The following is a 21,016-nucleotide window of genomic DNA, read 5'->3' on the forward strand; positions in this document are numbered from 1 at the left end:
GGAAATGTTGGTGGCATTTTGCAGTCATTTGTGTTCTATGATTCGTGATTGAAATACTGTTTCCTACTTTCTTTTAAAGTGTAGTTCTCTACTGTTTAAAATTAAGACACATTTTATTTTGTACTGGCTGGTGGTTTTGGAGTTAGATGGAGAGGGTTGTTAGTTTTTTATAATTTGCAGCAGTGGAGATGTCACTTCAGACTGTATTGGTATAAGATAACTTAAGGATCTTTAGCTTCATGTTTATATCTGGGACAGTGGACATCTAAAACAATTTTACTCTCCAAGGCACAATAAGAAAAGTGTTGGGCAGCAAAGATGGGTAAAGAAGCCCATATGAGGATATAAAGCCCAATAAAGCCCTGCCTGTTCCATGACAAAAGGGCCCCATGACGCTTTTCAAATCTGTAATAAAGTACATGCTCAGGGGATCAGGCAGGAGGGAAGAGAACCTTTTTTTTTTTTTTTTCTTTTTTTTTTTTTTCCCCAAACACACATACACAAAAAGAAACGTTATTTCTCAAGCATAACCAAGATGTCAGGAAATGTTTTACTGACAGAGAAACATATATTTAGCATCATAATTTTTTTGGTGCATTTGTACTTGTTTCCAGAGAAATCTTTATAATGCCAGATGATAGCAATCTGCCCTATGGGAAGATGTGCACATAACAGCTGGTGCCTGAGGTATATTTGCCCACGTTTGCTGAGTTCTCCTTTTGTTTGTGTTACTATATGGTTTAGTTTTCTTATATTAACTGTTGAGAACAGTGTCTCCTTAATGTCAGAAATCAATACCTTATTTATAACATGCAGATTTTAATAATGCAAAAGCAGTAATGATTTTTTCTAAGTGTCTGGTAAAAATAGTGTGTCACTGTCTTTCTGTGGTTGAAGATATTTTAAAATAGATAGACTGGTCATACTGATTTTGAAATAATCTATTTTTGCTGTTCCAGATGATGTAAATTCATGGAAAATGGTTTTGGAACCAGGCTAGACAATGCTTTTGTATGTTTGAGAGTCTATGCACTATGCTTAAGAGTCTTGCATTATGCTCTCAGCTGAGATTTAGAGGAGGTAATTTTCCTTGAAGTTTTGTTTTTAAGGTTCCAGTTCAATACAAGCATATGTATTTGAGTACTCATATAGTCATTCTGAAAACAGGGAATAAAGTTCTGATTTCACTGATGTCAGTGCTGAAACTCCCACTCAGTGAGGCCAGAACTAAAAATGCTTTTCTGTGGAATAGTTTCTGGGCAGGGGAAGCGAGGGTTCTTTGTTTTTTTTCACCAGTAAATGAAGAGCAGTTAATATTTTAAGATTTTTTAACATATGATGCAGATACCCATGGAGGCTGTCAAAGTAATTTCAGATTTGAAAAAATCTTGTATTTTAGTAATGATAGTTCTTTATTTTGTCCTGACTTTTACATTGTACATTAATGATAACCATATTATTATGATGACCTGAAATGTAAAGTGGTTTAGATAGCATTTATATCCAATCGATTTCAAGCTTCTCACTGCATCAAACTAAAACTGTTCAATCATATAAGAAATAGTATTGTCATTATCAAAGTGCTCTTTGATTTAGATTTCAAAATCTCTTCAAGACATTTATTTTACCCAGAAAATCTGAACTAGTGACTTTCTTTCTGATTTAGAGCATAATCAAATTCTGAAGGGTCAGGATTTCCTGTAGAACAGAAATTTTGACCAGCTCTCAATGCAGTGAGTACTTAATTCACTGTAACTGTTTACTAGTTCAATGAAAAACTGGTTACTGAAGTGCTGTGTATATTTGGAGTTTAGCTGGCTAGCATTCCTGATCAAAATGACATGTATATATATCGTATTGCTGGGCAAATGTACTGTCTGTGGAGCTTTGTTTTTTCCAGAAGATAATGACTGTCGTTATGGTTGCTCTTACTCAGACACTCCTCCCCCTTTCTGGTTGACAAGGTTTTTTTTAAATAGAGTCCAAGCTTTTGTAGAAAATAGTGTGTTTGTTTTACTTTCCCTCTGTACTCAGAAAACAACTTCATGACCTACAGTTGGAAATAAGCTATGGTCACAAATAAGTTGTGGTTTTACTATTAAAAACTTTTGCAATAGATTTTGCAATAGCCTCTTTTATTGACCCTTTTATTCACTTCTACTTATTTATTAATTTCTTTGTAGCCTTAATTTCTTGACAGAGCACAATATGCTAACAACTCTTGATCCATTTACCTGGTAACTATATCTCCAGAACCACCGTGTTACTCTTTATTTACTGTAATGGTGATTGGCTGGGACTGACCCTGTCTTTACACTATTTCATCTAAATCTAAATCTAAATCTAAAGGAAGGAAGACTATGAGGAAGTAATTCTTTGCTAGAACGTAGTTAGGTGTTGGAATGGGCTGCCCAGGGAGGTGGTGGAATCCCCATCCCTGGAGGTATTTAAAGAGAATACTTGGTTCATATAGGGCTGACTATGTAATAACAATTCCCAGCTCTTTGGATGGGAACCTTTCACATACAGGCTGAGGGACAAGTAGTCACAGAAAATTTCCTCCACTGTTGTCAGTTCCTCCACTGACCTTGAAATCTGCTAAGCCCAGGAGGGTAAAGGATGGGCAGGATGTAAAAAATATTATTAACACATCATAAGTGGAAGCAAACATGGATTTTTGCATTCAAATGAAATTTTATGTACTTAAAGGAAACATCATCTAGTGGTTAAAGTATAGAACTGGGAGGTGAGTGATTCCAGTTCTATTCTTGGCCATGCTACTGCAGGTTTTGTTCCAAATGCAGTAGAGCAGAGGTCAAAAATACACCTGTATGAAAGAGCTTTCCATTTTTAATAATAGCATGAGATAATGTCATATCCCAGAACATTAAAGAGAATCAGAACTTTTATTGTTGATAAGATTTGTATGAAAACCAGCTCAGAATTTCAAAAAAGGGACAGATCAGAGTTAAATGAAAATGGGTGTGAGAGCAAAGTCATATTCAGTCTGAAATCATGTGAAGAGAGGCATGTAAGTATAGTCCAGGGTCAGAAAATACAGAAAACACCAAGGGTAGTTATTGCACAATAATTAGTTAAGGGGTCATAAAATGTGTCTCTCTCATACACCCAGGAAATTTCAATAGCTGCCTACCATAGGATAGTAAGAGCTTCCTTTTGTATTAGTGTAAAATTACTTTTATAGGGGAGATTTGTACAAAATTCATGGTAGAATTCATGGTTTCTCCAGGGTTTATGCCTGCATGTGGAATGGATTCAGAGAAGTTCATACCTAACTGTGCTCAGGTGCACAGATAATGTGCACATGAGAAGCTGTCATATAAAAAACCCCGGAACTTCAACTGAGACTGCCTGGGAAGTGTGACCCCAAGTATGCAGAGTTTTCTCCTCATTTTCTGTCTCAAAGCTCACCTTCATGCCATCACCAGGTTCTCCATGTGTCTGTAGTATCAAGGATCTCATTGAGCTGTTAACAATTTACAAAGCCTGAATTAATGTACTCTAGATTTCTGTTTACAGCCTTTTGATCTGTGTTCTAGATTTGGAAGCAGGTGGTGCTTGGACATGCTAAAAGCTTTGAGGTATATATTTCCAAGATAAGAAAATACGTAGACCTTTGCAATCAAAAATGTGAAGAATCACTTGTCTCTGAGTATCAGGTGTAGTCTATGTGTCTTATGTTAAGGTGTTCCTGATGTTCCTGAAGTCTTGCTCTTCTACATGCCTAGAATGTCTCCAGCCTTGACATTGCTGAGTAGTGCAGGATCTGCCTTCCATCTCAGACCTGTCAGGGTTTCAGACTTAGAAATGGATGGCTCACCTGCAGGGTACAATGTTATAGATGTTTTTTGAGCATGATGTTGACACCCTCTGTCTGGTCTAGTGGCATTTGTCCAGTAGTGAGGTGATCCCACTTCAAATCCCACCTCTGCCTGAGCAGATAGGAATTTGCATTTTTTGCCTCACAGGGGAAGCAGCTTAGACACCAGACTATGAAATAAGCTTTGAGAAAGAGTAATGGGACTTGGAGCAAAGATTGTCCTTCCCTCTTTCAGCTTCTAGGAAGTGATTAAATGCTCATTGGACTGGGGAGGAGGAGGATGACTATACCAAGGGATAGAGGAGAAAGGGCCAAACACTTTCAGAAATTGGAAGGATTTGAGATCCCAAGTGAGAGCCCCAAGGAGGTTGGAGAGCATCTCACTTGAGTTTTGTGGGAAAAGATGGCTTAAGTGTCCATCTTCAGGAGAGAGTTATGAATTGCAGAAGAGAAGTCCCAGCTGCAGCTCAAGATAGCAGCTATGTTGGGGAGGAGGGTGAGCGGAGAGAGTGCCTCTATCTCTAGCAGTGCCACTTTGCCAGTTTCAGCAGGTTGCCCTTCCATATGTCACCTACCTGTCCCTGTACTCTATCTACTAGCACATCAGTATCTGAGTGAGGATATGGATGGTAAAGTGTCAAAGCTTCAAGGAATATTTATGTTTCCAAGGATATAGTTCATCACACTTTGTGTATCAAGAATCACAGTGATATCTGTAAAGCGCTGTAGAGGTCTTTAAATCTCCAAATGAAAAATGAAATGGCATCAGTTTTTCTATTCAGAATGGATTAAAATCTAAGAGAGGCAAGGTTTCAAGGGAGAGATTAGCTTTTATTAGATCATCTGCTATAATTGGAAGAAGCAGGCCAACTTTCAGGCATGAGACTCTTCACTGTAATCTTGTTTACTGCTTATTACCACAAGGTGTTGCAAAGTCAACCTCCTACTTTGTCTCTATCTTTGTGTCTCTTTCTTGTTTTATTGCAGCAAGTTATTTTTTCCTTTCTGTTGCTGATTTTTTTGATTATTCTAGTTAGTCATCTTGCCTAAAGTGTAATTTTCAGAAGCTGGACTGCATTACCTTTTACAGCTCCAGGGACTTCTTTGCAGCAGCAGAATACCCATCTGCCGTGTTCCATCTGGTTTCCACTTCAGCCTTTGCCACCTGAATGCTGAGAGCCAGAGAAGTGGGCTCAGCATTCTTCACTTTATCATGCACACGTGCAGGGGTATATTTAATTATTAATTATTAAATATTTATTAGTTAATAAATATTTTTTAATTATACTCTAAAAAGAATAGCTGGTGCTTAATTTATTGAAATTAAGTTACCTTAATGCACTTAGTTCATGGTTAAAAAAGTTAGTTCCTTGAGGGTTAAAAAGAAAGGAGGAGCTGGGGATAGAGGGCAAAAATAATGACATTATTTTGTTCTGTATTTCCAAAATGACTTGCAGCTTTCTGTGGAAAGTCAACCTGCTGTGTCAGTCTTTGTGTCCATTTACCTGCCGTTCTTTGACTTCAAAGATTCCAGTCCAGCATCCACTAGCATTTGCAAATGCTCTGAAGAGGTGACTGAACCTGTTTGCTTTCTATTTTCTCTTGAAAATCTCTGTTAAGTTTTCAGAATTTATACATAGATAGGTATTCATGAGAAACCAGAAGCTGAGTGAAACATTTAAGTCAGTTTTCAGAGAAGTTTGGTTGTAGCATTTGCCCCTAGTAAACTAAATGCTGGTGTGCACTCCTCAGAGATGTTCCTCTTCAGTTTTGCATCTGTCCAAATTCATGGGGTTCTGAGAGAAGCTTTTGTCTCAAGCTGAGTGCTCAGGTTGGGGTTCAGATACTGAAGCCCTTGGGGTTTTTTTCCTTATAAACAGTTTTCCTGAAATTTTGCTTGATTTTTTTTGTTTTTAATTGTCAGCTTCAAAACACAAGCAAGTCTTCTCCCAGTCCAAAGGTATTCATGAATACATTGGTTATATCCATATGAGGCTAAACTGTAACAAGTTAACACCTGTACCCTTATGTTATGAGTTAAGTGAATTATTTCACTTGGAACAGGTTGCTCAGGGAAGTTGTGGCTGCCCTCTCCCTGGAAATATTCAAAACTGGATGGGGCTTTGAGCAACCTGGTCTAGTGGGAGGTGTCCCTGCCTATGCATGGGAGGTAGAACTAGATGATCTTTAAGGACCCTTTGAACACAAACCATTCTATGATTCTGTGATTCATGGAGCAAAGCATCATTCACAGATATGAATAAGGGTAATGACACTCTGGCCCTTGTCCTCCTGACCCTTCTACTAAATATATCAAGTCCTAAAGAGGACTTCAGGAAACTTTACGCTATGGAAACAGTAAAAATTAAGAATTGTGACAATAGAAACTGAAAATTGCCTGTGAGAACAACAGGACGTAAAAAGTCAATTGCTTGCAAGGAGTTGTTGGGAGCTTGGGAAGAAAGTATCATAATGATATCACATAATGGCCCCATTATAAGACAATAGATACTTTGCAGAGCAACACTAATGAGCTCCTCTGAAGCTTCAAACCAGTCTAAGCTCACTTGCTGCCTTGGTCTAATTTAGACATACATTAATGTCTCTACAGTCACTTGATGCTGAGTGGGGGTAGGAAACCTGCAATAATCCACTAAGTATGCTGTCATGTTAACAAAACTATAAGAATTAATAAAGCACTTTAAATACATCACAAAATGAGTTAAAATTGCAAAATAAATTATAATACAGTAAAGAAAAATAATAGCAAATGTGAAATAATAGCACATGCAAACAAGAAAATAATAAAACAAAATGTTACATTTAAGAGTAAAAGATACTGAAACATTAACATTTTACATTGGTTTGCATTTTAGAAATTATTCAAATGATGATTTAGGCTTTGATGCAAGATTTATTGGCCAAGTATTGTGTCTGGAGTGAGGCACCACTGTTTGTTCTAATATCAGCAAATTCATTACAAAGAAGCATGGGTATATAAAATTTCTTGGTATAACAAAGTGGTTTGAGCTCAGATAGAGTTATCAATGGAGCCCTCTCAATCCATTCTTCCATCTCCACTCTTGTCAGCATTGTAGATATGCTTCTGCATGTCACCAGGGCATAAAAAATTGTAGCACATTTCTTAAAAGCTATTCAGTTCCTTCTCTTTTATGCAAGGGCATAAAAATGCTTTTCTTGGCTCAAGCATTGATAAGCTAATAGCAATTTCTCTGAGCTTAACTATTCAATTTCATTATTTATTTGGATAAATTCTGAGGAATTGTGCAAGGGAAATGAAATTGAGGAAAATCGACTTAGAGTTGAAAGAATTTGCTAATTAGCATGAAATAAGAAAGAGAAACCAGGACTTTCCTGTATTTAGTTACTGGTACAGTTTGGGCTTTTTTATATGAACATCCTTTCCTTTCCGTACTCAGAGTGTGAGCAGCACTCCTAAGGCATCTGTAGGATTTTACTAAGAAAATCAAGTCCCTTGAGTAAAGTTTAAAGAGCTGTGAGCAATAAAAAATACATTGAAACTAATGGTATGTGGTGTGTGTATATATATACAGATATATATATATAGGGTGTATGATAGTACCAGGACAAGTAAGTACTTTTTTCCTAGGTATCGTTACTAAGCTCTTAAAGTCAAGACCTTAACGTCAACCAGAAAACTGTTGGTGACCTTGAGGGACTTAAGATCAGCATCTCAATTTATTGGAGTTTTGTTCATTTCTAATGTCTAAAATGTATGTTAGAAGATGCTTGAATGGCAGTGATCAGAATTTTCTAACTTGGTCATTCAGCAGATAAGGATGCTAGAGATTGCCACTTGTGAGAGTTGTATTGATGCTTTTCCATTGACTGCCTCTATGACCTTTGCACACTGACCTGCCCCTTCAGCCCACAGTTAATTTATTGTGACGAGTAAGAAAATATGAAAAGTGTTTTTTTCCTTTCGGAATCCAGTACCTATGAAATTTAAAATCAAATATCTCCAGGGATTCTTAGAGAAGGAGACAGAATGCTTGAGGGCAGCAAAGTAGAGATTTCTGTACCTGCAGACAGATCCACGGTGGCTGGTAGCCAAAAAGAGGAAAAAAATTTGCATGTGAAGATACCTGATTTTTACTCATAGTAATAGTATACTTTTCCAAGTAAAAGGGAGGATAATATAACTCAATTGAAGATGATGCAGTTACTACAAGAACTGAGCTGAGTTTGACCCATGAGGAGCAGACATCTTTTCCCTTTTCCCTTGTGGAATCACAGGAAGATGCAGGGAAGAAGGGGAAAGAAAGTTACGGGTGTGGGAGGCTGCCATGGTGATGACCAACCTTGCACTGCTTCAAGTCCTGATGTGTATATTCTGGGTTTAATTATGGTGCTGGAGTGTAGTGATAATAAGGCTGCAGAGTTTTGTCTTCTTCATCTCTGAGGCAGAGCTAATTAATACAGGCATTAATTAATATGTGCTTTGAGGTCCCTGAACTTTAGGTGATTAAAGTATTATAAATAATATATTATAACTTAGAGCACATGGATCACTATGAAATAGTTTAATGTCACTGACTGTAAAATGCAACTAATCTTTAATGACCTGCCTGGCATGGAACAGAGCAGTTTGAAGTGACCACATACATTTCCATGTCCCTGGAAGAGGGAAGTTCAGCTGTCTTGGGCTCCTTTCTCACACCAGCCACAGGGGACATTATTGGCAGAAACTTTCCATCTTTGATCCCACTACTTTTCTCTGGTGCCAAGACTTTACCTTTTAGTCAAGTGCTTGACAGGCTGTCTCTGGGCTTATGTCTGCAGGTTTTGAGTAAGGCATTTTTTCATGGCTTTGTGCTTTTAGTTCTCTAATTATCCCACAACATCTTTGTCCTTTAGTTGTGGGTGGTGCATAGGAGAGAATTAATTAAATATTAAAAACATTTTTACTATCTTCACAATGGCTCTTGTAAGTTTTCTCTTTCCATCTCTTGCTGACTTTTTATGATGGTTATAACCAAGCATGTGCACTGTCAGCAAACAAGACATCTTGGTCTAGAATATTTATGTAGAACATACTTTCAGTGGACAGTAAATGTGGCAGTGAATGTTAATAAACACTCTTTGTACTTGATATATGCAAGAGTCAAGAATATCTTAGTGCTAAATAGGGAAGGTCCTGGTCAAACTGGACAGCTTTTAAAGGATCAACATGGGGTGCCACTTTTACAAACACCTCAGGGATGATGATGCCTTCTCCACACTTCTGAGGGGAGGAGGTTCACCTTCCTTTTAGGAGTGATCACCTTTAGATCTCCTTCAGACAAATTAGTAGGTTAGACAGTGCTCTCACTTTCAGGAAAAGGGTTAAATATCTGCTTTTCAAAATGACCTCTCTGCTCCAGCTTCACCCCCTTTGTACACACAGTAGAACCCTCTTGTTAGAAAGAGCTTAAAACAAATACCCTGGCTACTGAGAATTTATAATCTGTATCTAGATTTTTAGGCTGCTGTTTGGTGCTGATTTCTACTTATAATCACCATGGCAGCAATACTTAACTCATTCTGTTAAATAAAGAAGCTCTTAGACACTTCGTCTATGAAGAACCATGCCAAAAAAAAGGAACATAATTTTTGTAATTTATTACATGACAACACAAAATTGGAAGCCTGCAATCAGTGGGAAGTAAAAGCTTTCAAAAATAATGCTCCAAGGTGGTAAGTTAAAATTGCTGGTTGTCACATCTATCCCACTGCTTTTATCCATAACTGCTCTGTTCCTTGTATAAAAGCCTGGCTTTATTAGCATCCACTGGAAGCCTTCAGACACCATATGCCCTTGTGCCTCTGAGGTTAATGACTGGTATTAATTACTACCAACGTACAAATTTCTATGGTCGCATACCAGTTCCTATGTTTTATCTAAGGTGCATGTGAAAACACCTCTAAATTTATTTAACAGCACTGGTTTCAGCACTGAGGGTTTCTCTAAGACAAGGCCATTTACAGATACCATGAAGAGCTGGATTTGTATCTGACAGTAAGAAGGGTCAGCTTATTGCTGCAAAATGGGCTTTCACACAGGTTTCAAGGGGAAAAAGTGAGCTGCTGCTTTGGTCTAGCCTCCTCTCTGAATGCACAGTCATTCTGCCTCTTGCAGAAATAAAGGGACAGGATGCTTTATCATGTATATAAAGGATAAGGAACAAAGATACAACTTTCCAAATTTCTTTCTGGCCTAGCAGTATCTGCCTTGTCCTGTATTTGATACACAGGATAACTCTGTATTGCTATTCCTGAGCCCATCTTCAGAGCTGCATTCACAGAGCCACCCGTCCCCAGGAAGTTCTGCAGAAGCCATGGGTACCATCTCCCTGCAGGTGACCCAGTGGTTTGGTCCAGTCTTCAGGCCATCTTTCATGGTCTCTAAGGTTTGCAAATAGACACTCCTCTGATGTCAGTTGTGCTAGGGTACTACACTCTGGGAATATCCATTGACATCTACTTCATCACCACACTTCAAAACTATTTTGTTCCATTTGTGAGTTATCAAAAGAGTACTTGACAACATTGACAGCAAGTGGACTGACACCATTACTTCCCACTGGCAAGAGCTGTCCCATTCTGTCCTTCCAACAAGTAGATGACTTGTGAAACTTCTTGCCAAAGGATATAGTAAATGCTAAAAATTTACAAGGGATGACTGAAGCTCAGGAAGAGAAGTCCACTGAGCATTGCAAAATACATAAAGCCCACATTCAGAGAAATAAGGTCCTGAGCTAAAATCATTAGAGGTAAAGAGAGCGCTTAGCAAAAAGTTCCATAGGTAATTGTCCTGTTCCATAACCATCCACTTACAGCTGTAATTTGGGTTTTTTTCTTAGTCAAGACACCAGAACAAGAGATTGTCAAGAGTCCCAGGAGCAAAATCTATGTTCAGACATCTCTTACTTCTGTAAGAACAGGGTAACCTCCTGGAGTGGACATACCTTTGGTCTTACCCACTGCTCCCATTCTTATATTTTGCTTTTATGTGTCTAAAAAAGGGAATAAAAGAGTACTTAACTCTAATCCCCTTTTTTTTGTTTGTCCTGTAGCACAGCTAGATTAGTTAGACACATGCACATGTATGCAATATTAAAACACTGGCACCCAGGGCAAAAAAAAAACAAACATCCACAAACCATAAGCTTTGCCCCACATCCCAGTGACAACAGAGATGATCTGTTAAGATGTGAATTGATCCGTGACATCTTGACCCATAATCTTGTCTTGGAGAGCTGTTATTTCAATCAGAAAAGGGTGAAGCAGGCTCTGGTGCATCTTTTATAAATAATTTTGTGATGGTTTCCTTGTGATTTATTCAGTGGCACAGTATGAGAGGCTAAAACCTGCTATGGGTTTTAGTCATTTTGTCCAGTGCATTTTCTAGCAGTAGAAATTTAATAGAATCATTTTCTGCCTTTGAAATACCAGATGCCATATTGATCTTCCTTTTATGAATGCTGTTATTATAGATTTTGATGCCTTTCTGCTTATAACAAGACACAGAGATTTGTTGTAGAGTGTGTTTCTGTATATGTTTTGTAAATCAGCATAATTTCGAGTGACAGAGATTGCTTTTATTTGTTACTTAGGTTTGAGCTAGAAAAACAATATTTACAGCAGGAAGAATTTTCAAACATTTGAATGTGAGAGAATGTTTTTATTCAGTAGTTAATTTCTCTTTTACCTGCATTCTTTTAGGAGGGACTACAAAGGTAATACGTCTGAATACTAGAACAGCTACAGGGGCTAATTTTACCTGTCTATGGCCTCTTAAAGAGGGAAAGGAGTCCTCATATCCTGAATACTAGTGTTCCCTTTATTGTAATTTTTTTGTTGCTTATACAAATATATTATTTTACAAATTTCCCAGCCTGCCACTTTCTCCCACTTCTGTAGGCAGCATTTCCCAAGCTGGAGATGAAGGCTTCCCTGTGTGGATTGACAGATGATGGCAGTAATACCATTTTATACACAAATCCTTGAAGATTATTTAAGCACACACTCCTCTGTTGAAGCTGGCAGGAGAATGGTGCCTGGTAGATTTTAGCCCCGCTGCACCACAGCGCTGGCAAAAACTGAAGCAGTGGTGAGCTTGTTAGGGAACATGCTCTGGAGGGCACTTCTCAGCTGTAGCAGTGGATGAGCTTTCAGGTTTTCTTCTGTTCATTGGACACATTTAGTTTTGAGAATTTTGAAGCTCATACATTGCCCTTGCCAGACACTGTAGCCACAGTCTGCGTGACCTCAGATTAGTTACTTACTATTTTTGTGTGTCTGTTCTTTTGCAGTTAGCTACAAAAACAGTCATTGAAGTATATGCAGTCTTCAAATACAGTACTTCAGCAGTCTCAACTTCAAAAAAGGCCTTGTATGTAATTCCTTCTTTAAGTGAATGCTTTTGTTCTCCAGGAGGGCTGGGTCACAGAAGGGCGTCCATGGACAGGATAGTCTTTTATGTTCTTAAGAACAGGAATGGACATAGTTGTGCTTATTTGGGGTCAGAAGTACTTTGCACAAAGTTTCGCTGAATTAGAGAGTAATCAAAGACATGGAGAATACAGCAGGATGATTCTCTGATAGCTGATTTCATGAGGCTATGTCTGCCTATGTCCTTCACTGCCAGGAAAATGCAATAAAACAGTTGTGTGCTGGGCAGAGACATGCCAGACATATCCTGTGCAAACAAATTTCTTACTGATTTTGCCTTGTTGCCAGTGTGGTACAGGGGGGGCCCATTCAAAAGCAAATACTGTAGCCAGCTGTAGTGTAGACACTTCAGTAAAGGGATATGCCTGAGTCTATGACTTAGTACACTCATAGTTACAGCAGCAAGTAAGCTATAGCTAACGTGTGCCCTGTGGGTAGGATTCTAGGAGCTATAGTTGTGTAGGTAACATTTTAGTATAATTTTATAATTCCATAATTTGGTGTGTTCCCACAGAGTTCAGCATAGGTAGCACTAACAGAAAACAGAGGGACATGAGCTAATGGGGTTAGAAGCTGTTGCGCTAAATATGGTAGCAGGTATCCACATGGGTTTGCCATAGCATTGTGGGCTGTGCATTGTATAAGCAGAAATTGCCAGCAGGGAATTTGTTCTTAATTATATTGCTTGATACATGGGTAAATGCACAGCCATAATCCGAGATGTAGCTGTACTACTGCAGTAGAAGAGATGGGGAACACAAACCCAGCAGGCCCATGCCTTGGCAGGACATTTCCAGCTGATGGGCATTTCACACTCCTAATCACACATTTCAGACTGGTGAATGAAGAGAGCTTAGAAAATGCAATAAGGTGGTGAGGGTTTTCTTTGTTTCTTTTTTCATATGTTTTTTTGATCTTGTCTTTTTCCCTTATTTGTGAATTTCTGCAAGAAAAGCGACTGCAGTCTCAAGTTTTGGAATGGATCCAGATGTCAAAGTTCAACGGTGTAGTGGCAACTAACTACTTTAATTCAGGTTGAAGTTAGAGTAATTTAGCAAGAAGGGAATGTATTGCAAGAGCTATTCAGTCCCACATATACATTAGACAGCAAATGGGCTGCACATTATTATTATATCATTTCAAATTTTCTGTCAGTTGTGCTAGGGGAACAATTTTTTCATAGTGAGTGTTTAATTCTGGAAGCAATAGTCATTGCTTAGTACTGGACAGAAGCAGCAGTGGACAAAACTACCTACAGACAGGTAAATACAGAACATCTCTAAATCCATCATTGGCTCCATTATTCACCATGTATCAATTACAGACCATTGACAATACTGACAGAGGCTTAGCATTGAATATGGAAATTAATTTCTGGGGAGGTGAAGTTTACAGGCTTTATTTGCTCTTCAAATCCAGAGGCTGGCTGGGAGGGGCTGTATGGCAAGTGCTGCTCGTGGCTGACAGCACCTGGGATGCTCGTTTGTGTATGTCAGTGTGGCACACCGGGCATGCTGCGTCCAACTCTATTTTCTGGTGTCCTCTGGTTGCCAGCTGAAAACCCGCAGAGGATTTTTACGTGCGTCAGCAGATGCCTGTTCAGTCCCTGCTTTAAAATCTTGTTTTCGTTGCTGATTCTGCTTTACACTTTCTGTGTAACCATAGCTAAGCTAGTGAGCAGCAGCACTCCCAGACAGAAAATGTCTGTAACAGCTGCTTGGCTCGCAAGGAAGCAATTTTCAGTGGCACGTCTCCAGCCCATGGAGATGTTGAGTGTCAGTGTGTCGGTGCAGAGTACCACTAGATGAGACTTGTATATCAGCCCATAGGTATAGCCACATGCCTTCCACTGGTGCTATTTCGTTTAATTAATTAGGTCAATTTTAATAGCTAACTGCCTAACATTGCTTTGTAAATTGGTACCCAGATAGCAGTGGGAAGACGGTGTTAAGTGCGCACAAACAGGACAGATGCTGTTACACAAGCACATTTCTGTGGGAGAGGGGCAGCTCAAGTCACAGCCGAATAAGAAATGGAAAAAAAATTATGGCCTGTCACGAAGACAAAGACAGCCTCCTCATCCCACAGGAACAGGGAGGCGAAGGAGCCTGAGCCACGTAAGCCGCAGCATCCCCATAGGAGGGTGCGCACGTGCAGGCGTGTACCAGTGCCTTCCCAGTGAGGAGGGCATGGCTGTGCAAAGCAAGCCCATGGGAGGACAGCACTGCCTGATGAGACACAACCTCTGTCAACAGCGTTTTTCCCAAGTGGGTGCAGGTCATGAGGTGAAAGTGTCAGTTTTGTGGGATTTCTTCTGCATTGAGTAGAGGTGCTGGGCCAGCGTTCCTTCTCTTCTCCTTGACTTAGAAAGAGACACTTTTTGTTTCCAAATTAATGCCTAGCTCGGTTTTGCTTTTGTCTGTGGAGATGGGCTTTCTCTGTGCTACCCAAGCTGCTGGATAATGAACTGCAGCCCCCTGACCAGCATAAACCAGCTCTTCCTAAGGAGGGAATGCTTGCTCAGGGACATGTTTGCTAAATACTGATGCTGGAGAATCACTAGCACAAACATTTTCCCCTTGACCCAATGCTCCACCCATCCCGAAATAGCTGTGATCTTGATTGATTCTTGTATTTTATGCATGTTTGTGGTATAGCTGGAAAGCAAGTAACTGAGCTTTTGACATTCAGATGTTCTTTGGAGGCTGATGCAGAATTTGGACAGATCCTCAGAAACACAGTGGCCAGGGTGATTGAATCCATCAAGCATAACATCACGAAAAGATATCATGGGGATATGATGCAAACTTTCTCAGTTCAGCGATGAGGGCTGTCAGCAGAAGCCTCAAAATAAACACTCGATTTGTTGAGTCTGTGGGCTTTTTTTGGGCCTCTTTCCAGAACTGAACATATACAGTGGAAATAGTCAAGCAACCTCTAAAACTTAGCAAAGTCACAAGAGATGCATTGATGGTAAAAAATGTGAAGGCTGACCTAAAAGAAGACAAATTTAAAAGTTCAGAAAAATCATAATGGATACAGGAAAGAAAAAAAAAATCTTTCCAGAGGGGAATAAGTCTAAATCAGTATAAAATGAACAATAGTCTTTAGTATTTTGTCTGGTGGTGCAAGACCAGCTCAATAGAGTGTTAATCATGACAACCCATGCATGGCAACTGCAGGTCATCTCCATACCACAGAATGTGTGTTCTTTTAGGAATAAGACTTGGTATCTCCCAAGTTACCATTTTGTTGCAACTCTAGAATAACCTCAGTGTTCAACAAGAGACATTGAGTATGAAGCATGAAGAGAAGCTCCTTAAAATAAAGGCCAGATGAGACACTTACCCTAAGGCTGCAAGAGCCATTGAAATAATTGCTAACTCCTTAACCTTTCAAGAAAAAATTAGCTAAACTGTAAAAAATGAAGGATTAAAAAGTGCAGGGGGTGGGGGGTGGGGAGAGAGAAAAGTAGGAAGAAAAAGGTGGTTTTAATTTGCAACCTGCTCTCTTAATCAGAATTACTTTAGGATAATCAGGCAGATGCGGATGTTTGCTGGAAGGTAATGCTTGAGTGGTGAAGGTAGAATGCGATGGTTGGATAAAACAAGCTTGCAAATTTGACAGGTTACATTATCTTTTATTGACACCTGAACAGAACTGCCAGACTCTGGAGGTTTTATTTTTGCATCAGCCTTTTTTTATGACATCTGCCATCTTTGGAAATTAAACAAACTTTTTATTACTGAGTTTTAGCAGATTATCTCAAGCAGTCTTGTCTGCTCATTGGTAAATTGTATGATATGTGATGTGCTTCTGACTTGAACCTGCATTTTTCTCCTTCCTTTTTTTTTCTGCAACATCATTCAAAATAATTTATGAAATTCACTCTGTGCTATAATCTAACTTTTATCTGAGGAGACAATACCAAGAAGAAATAGAAAAAGATGGATTATGGTTCCTACATTAATAGACGTGCCAAAAAAACCCTTACACTTTATGAAATGAGAAAGATAAGAAGATGAATTAATAATGCTTTAGTAGTGGTGGCACAAAATCCTTGAACAGTAATGCTCCAAAACTATTCATATTGATTTAAAATCTATATTTAAGACAGTTAAGTCTAGAAGTCCCCCTTCAGCCACATCAGATATAGATTTTCAATTTACAGGATTATTTTGAATCGCAGTCTTTAATTCAGAAAATATCATAAAAAGCTTTCCATGTTTAAAAGTAAATTCCTTCCTTTCACTCTCTCAAATGATGATAATTAAAGTTTAACAGTCACCACTGATAAATGCTTGTGCATGACCATGTCAGAGCAGAACTGCCACATGTCCCACAGAAGCCTGGTTCAAAGTTATGTTTATAAGGCTTTGGAATCTGGAATGAGGGAAATCCCACAGTGAATACAGATTACAGTAGTATTGGGATTATGGAGAACTTAAGGTCATCAAGGGCCAAATTCTACCTGAGGTGGTTTGTACCTATTGAGTGCAGGGGTTGTGTTCATGCACATTTCTCAAAAATATTTTTCTACTAATAAACAGAGATTGATGTTCTTAATAATAAAGTTCAGCAATTCATTACTTTATGTTTAAGTAGCAGCAACAAGAGAATTGATTATTGCTTTCTTGCATTACAAAACAGTTCTTGAGGACTTTGCTGGAAGTGTGCATTGTTCATTCAAAAGGAATTTATTACAGCCAGCAGCTACATTAATGTGCTAATATGTAATTAGTGCAGTGTCACCTTAAACATGAAATTAATTCACAGTGGTTGGGTAAATTGTAACACATTTATTTTTCTACAAAATTACTGAAATTTTTAGTGTGCGCTAGCAAGGCTGTCATCTCCAAAGAATAAGGTGAGCTGGTATGGAACAGATGTGAAATTTAATTAGAAGAATAAAAGGGTATTTGTCACAAACTCAAAAATTGTAACAAAGCTTAGGGGCTGTGAAAGAAAATTGATTCCAATAGTGGCAAGAAATGTCTCCCTTACCTAATAATTGTAGCAGGCAGAGATGGCAGTGTCCAGCTCCAAAAGAAAGAGCTATTTTACATTTAATGGCTTGAAGGTGAGGACAAATCACCCTGGCTTGAGGTCAAATCACACTTTTTGGCTTCAGTATCCCTGTGATGTATTTTTGCAACTGCAAAATAATCCCCTCCCCATTTTGGGTCCAGCCACACCACTGAATTTTAAGGGTTGATTTGGTGGCAGAAGTCAGAATTCCCCTCAGACATCCAGTTCAGAGGTTTGATTTGAATGGCAGCCTGCACCAAGGGGAAGGAGCCCTTGGACATCTCTGTAGTCATATGAGCACATTTTATCCTTTCTTGGTTCTTATGCAAACCACAGAAGTTATGGCTCTCTGGCTAATAATACTGACAGTGATTGTTCTCCAGTGACTCAGTATGAGGATTACACTCACCAAGTCACTGCCCAGGTCAGCTGAGAGACCAAATTTCAATGATCATTCATTGCAGTTTCGTGTATCAGCTTACCACTCGTGTTGTGTGAGAGGGGAGTGAAACATCATGAAAGGGGTGAATTACAAATTTCTCTCCCTCCATCCCATCAGCGTTCATCATGACTCAAAATTTTTCATGGCATGAAAAATGATTCTACTGTTAGACTAGGGAGATGAATCCTGAGAAATGAGCAGGCTTCCCATTTACCCACGAATTGACTTAACCCTCTTGGTAGTGTAAAACAGGTAAAAGGATGTGTTGTATAGAGCAGGCTGCAGGGCTAAAGCATCCTGCTTCTTGTTTGAGATGTCACACTGAGAAGGCAACAAGGCTGTCCCAGAGAGGCTTATGAATTCAGAGTAACTTCTCTTGGAAATGCCTTCAGTGAACAAAAATGAGGATGCACAAGAGAAGGAAATATAGACTAATTAAGCAGAATCTTCTCCAACTCAAATGATTTTCATGCTTTTTCCACAGGGCATCAGCAAATCTTTAAGGATGCGATTTCAGCTCTAACCTTGAATTTCCGTTCTGTGATAAGGATGGGGTGAATTTTTTAGCTGTATCTGAACATAATTTTTCTGTAAAAAGCGGATTAATTCTGGGTCCCAAGTTTCTAGTACTCTGTGTTTTGCTTTCCTTTTAGTGCCCATATAGGCACAGTTTAGGGAATTGGTAAAACAGATGGAACTTGGCATGGTTGTTTTTTTTTCTTACAGTGAATGTAAAAAAGGATGGATTTTTTTTTTTACTATGCAGTTGAAATAAGAGGCTGCAAGTAACTAATTTCTAGATCAACTATATAATTCATAGCAAAAAAACCAAACCCACACCAAACAAATAAACAACCCCACACACACACACAAACAAAAACCCCCTCAGAATACATAAACAAAAAGATTTGGGGGTCCTCCAGGTTGCTGAAAACTGATGTTGCATTCCTCATCAGACAACCTTAAGAGCCACGTTATTGTCAGAAATACTGAGCTCATTCTTTTTGATGTGTTCGAACGGAAAGATCTTTTAATTCATAGCTTTGTGATTTGCCTAATCTGAGCTGTGACTTGTTGAACTGTACTTTATTCCATATGAGGTAAGTCTGAAAATAAACATAGCTGATGGCTTTGAGTTTTATTTGAAGTAGATAGGGAAGTTTAGAAATAATTAGAAATCTTTTGAACAGAAGTTTGACATTTTAGAGCAAACAGCTTACGTAATTTACTACGTTCTATTAATGTGAGTACTTATCAGAGTGCCTGAACAGGCATTCAGTGGGTCACCTTCATAAAAATAGCAGCTAAGTACACTTAATTTCCTCTCCTACTTCTTCGAGTTTGTTTGGAAAAGCAAAAGTAGCAACAGCGTAGAAATGATATGTGAATAGTCAGGGACAAAAAAGCAATAAATCTGCCAAAGATATTTTGAACACAGATAGTGATAATCTTGTCTTGTATACCTGGCTCCAAATTGCTGATCTTTATTGTAATTCACAGCAATGTTCTGTACAGGATTGACATTTATTAAAAAAAATAATAAAAAAATTTTCAAGTTCTACCTCTCAAAGCATTTCAGTTGGGAATGAACTCTAAGTCCACAAGGAAAGAAAACACATACAAGTAAATACTGTGCTCGAGAAATTTAGCAACAGCTCTGAATATTTTAATTAGCATTAATTTATGACTTGAGTTGAGCAAGCAGTAAAAAGCCATGTTGTCTTGTGTATATCTGCTTGGATTTGTCAGTGAATTTCAATTTAACTCTTTAAAGCATTCTAGAGTTTGTGTGTGGCTATTTGGCATGGAGGTTTATTTGCAGAAATTTTAAATTTAAAAGTTTCTGTGTTTACCAAAAGTGATTTCTTGAGCTTCCTAGCCATGGTGTCAGTTATTTAATTAGACAACTAACCTCATCAGGAATAAGTTTTACTTGGCTTATATAATGAAGAAATGCAGTGTGATCTGGAAATGTTCGCGACTTCTTCTGAGTGATCTGCAGACCTGGAATTACTAATTATGAAGGCATTCATAAATAAGTCTGCATAAAAAATTTGGAAATGTTGTGATCCGTGTAAAGGCAATTTGCAAACAATAAACAAAAGGCAGAATTTGTTTATACATGATTAGTTGCTAATTATTTGCTTAGCTTTATCTGCCATTGAAAGAACGGGTGCTGGCCAAGTTGCAAAAAGAAATGCTTTGAGTTGTCAAGTTTTGGTGATCATGCTGGAAAAGCAGTAAGGCTTATTCAGACTGCCAGGAGCTAGCACGTCTTTGTTGAATCAACCAAATGACAGATTTTTAACTCCAGGTCTGAATTTGACCTTTCTGCCCTAGGTTGGCAGCTGTTTGGGTCTTTTTTCCATTTGCAATGTTGACAGTAGCAATAGCACACAGTGTTATCTGCGTGCTGTCCACAAGCACCTGATTTCCATTCTTCTCCACTTCTCTTTCACAGATTGACACAGGTTGAATTCAAAAGTGCAGGAAAAGAGCTCTGTGCGGAAGGAGCCTGCACTCCAGAGGGTTTGCTCTAAACTATTGTGAGACCTCCGGCTACAACACAGGACATGGGAGCTTTTCTGAACCCTCGTGTCTTGTGTTGCAGCCAGAGGGGCACATCTTTTCAACTGAGTCTCAGAAAAGTAGAAGAAACCAACATGAAAGGTGTAAAGAGAGAGTGAGAGACAGGTGCAGGCATGGGACTTCACTGAACATCTGAGAGAAGCAGACTCTGGAATGTGATCCTTGGCATTAGCCTTTGATGCTTTCTCCTAGATCCAGAGATGTCAGATTTCTGCCTGCTCTTGAATGCAGATTGAAAGATCTGAATCAGGTAGTGAAAGTTACTGTGCTTGCAATGCCACTGGCATTGGCCTTTATTTTCTTGCTGCAGATTTGACTGGAATCACTGAATTAAACACTAAGCAGCTTGCAACTTATAATGATCTGCCTTTTTGAAACTCAGCTGTTTTGTTTATGTACTTCAGCAGCTGTAGGTGTGAGCTTTCAGTAGAAATAAAATTAAGTAGCCTACATCGTTTAAGCAGAGAACATGACAGTGATTAGAACTGAATTATTTGTTTCTCATTGGGACAAATTTTTCACTTCTTCAGCAGCTGACTTCAGGGTGAGCCTCAGCTTGAGTTAAGGGCTGCTTCTTTGTTTTGGCTTAACTTTGTCACTTGTTTAAAACATTGCAAGACAGTACCACCCCCCTAATAAAA

The 21,016-nt window shown here is 38.7% G+C and overlaps 1 long non-coding RNA gene across 1 annotated transcript in view; it reads left to right on the plus strand.

The window, feature by feature from the left end:
- LOC139792870 (uncharacterized) overlaps nt 1–21,016 on the plus strand; it is a 57,796-nt gene that overhangs the window by 4,828 nt on the left and 31,952 nt on the right. The window lies entirely within an intron of this gene.

The sequence above is a fragment of the Heliangelus exortis genome, chromosome 2 (genome assembly GCF_036169615.1).
Source record: "Heliangelus exortis chromosome 2, bHelExo1.hap1, whole genome shotgun sequence".
Classification (NCBI taxonomy): Eukaryota; Metazoa; Chordata; class Aves; order Apodiformes; family Trochilidae; genus Heliangelus; species Heliangelus exortis.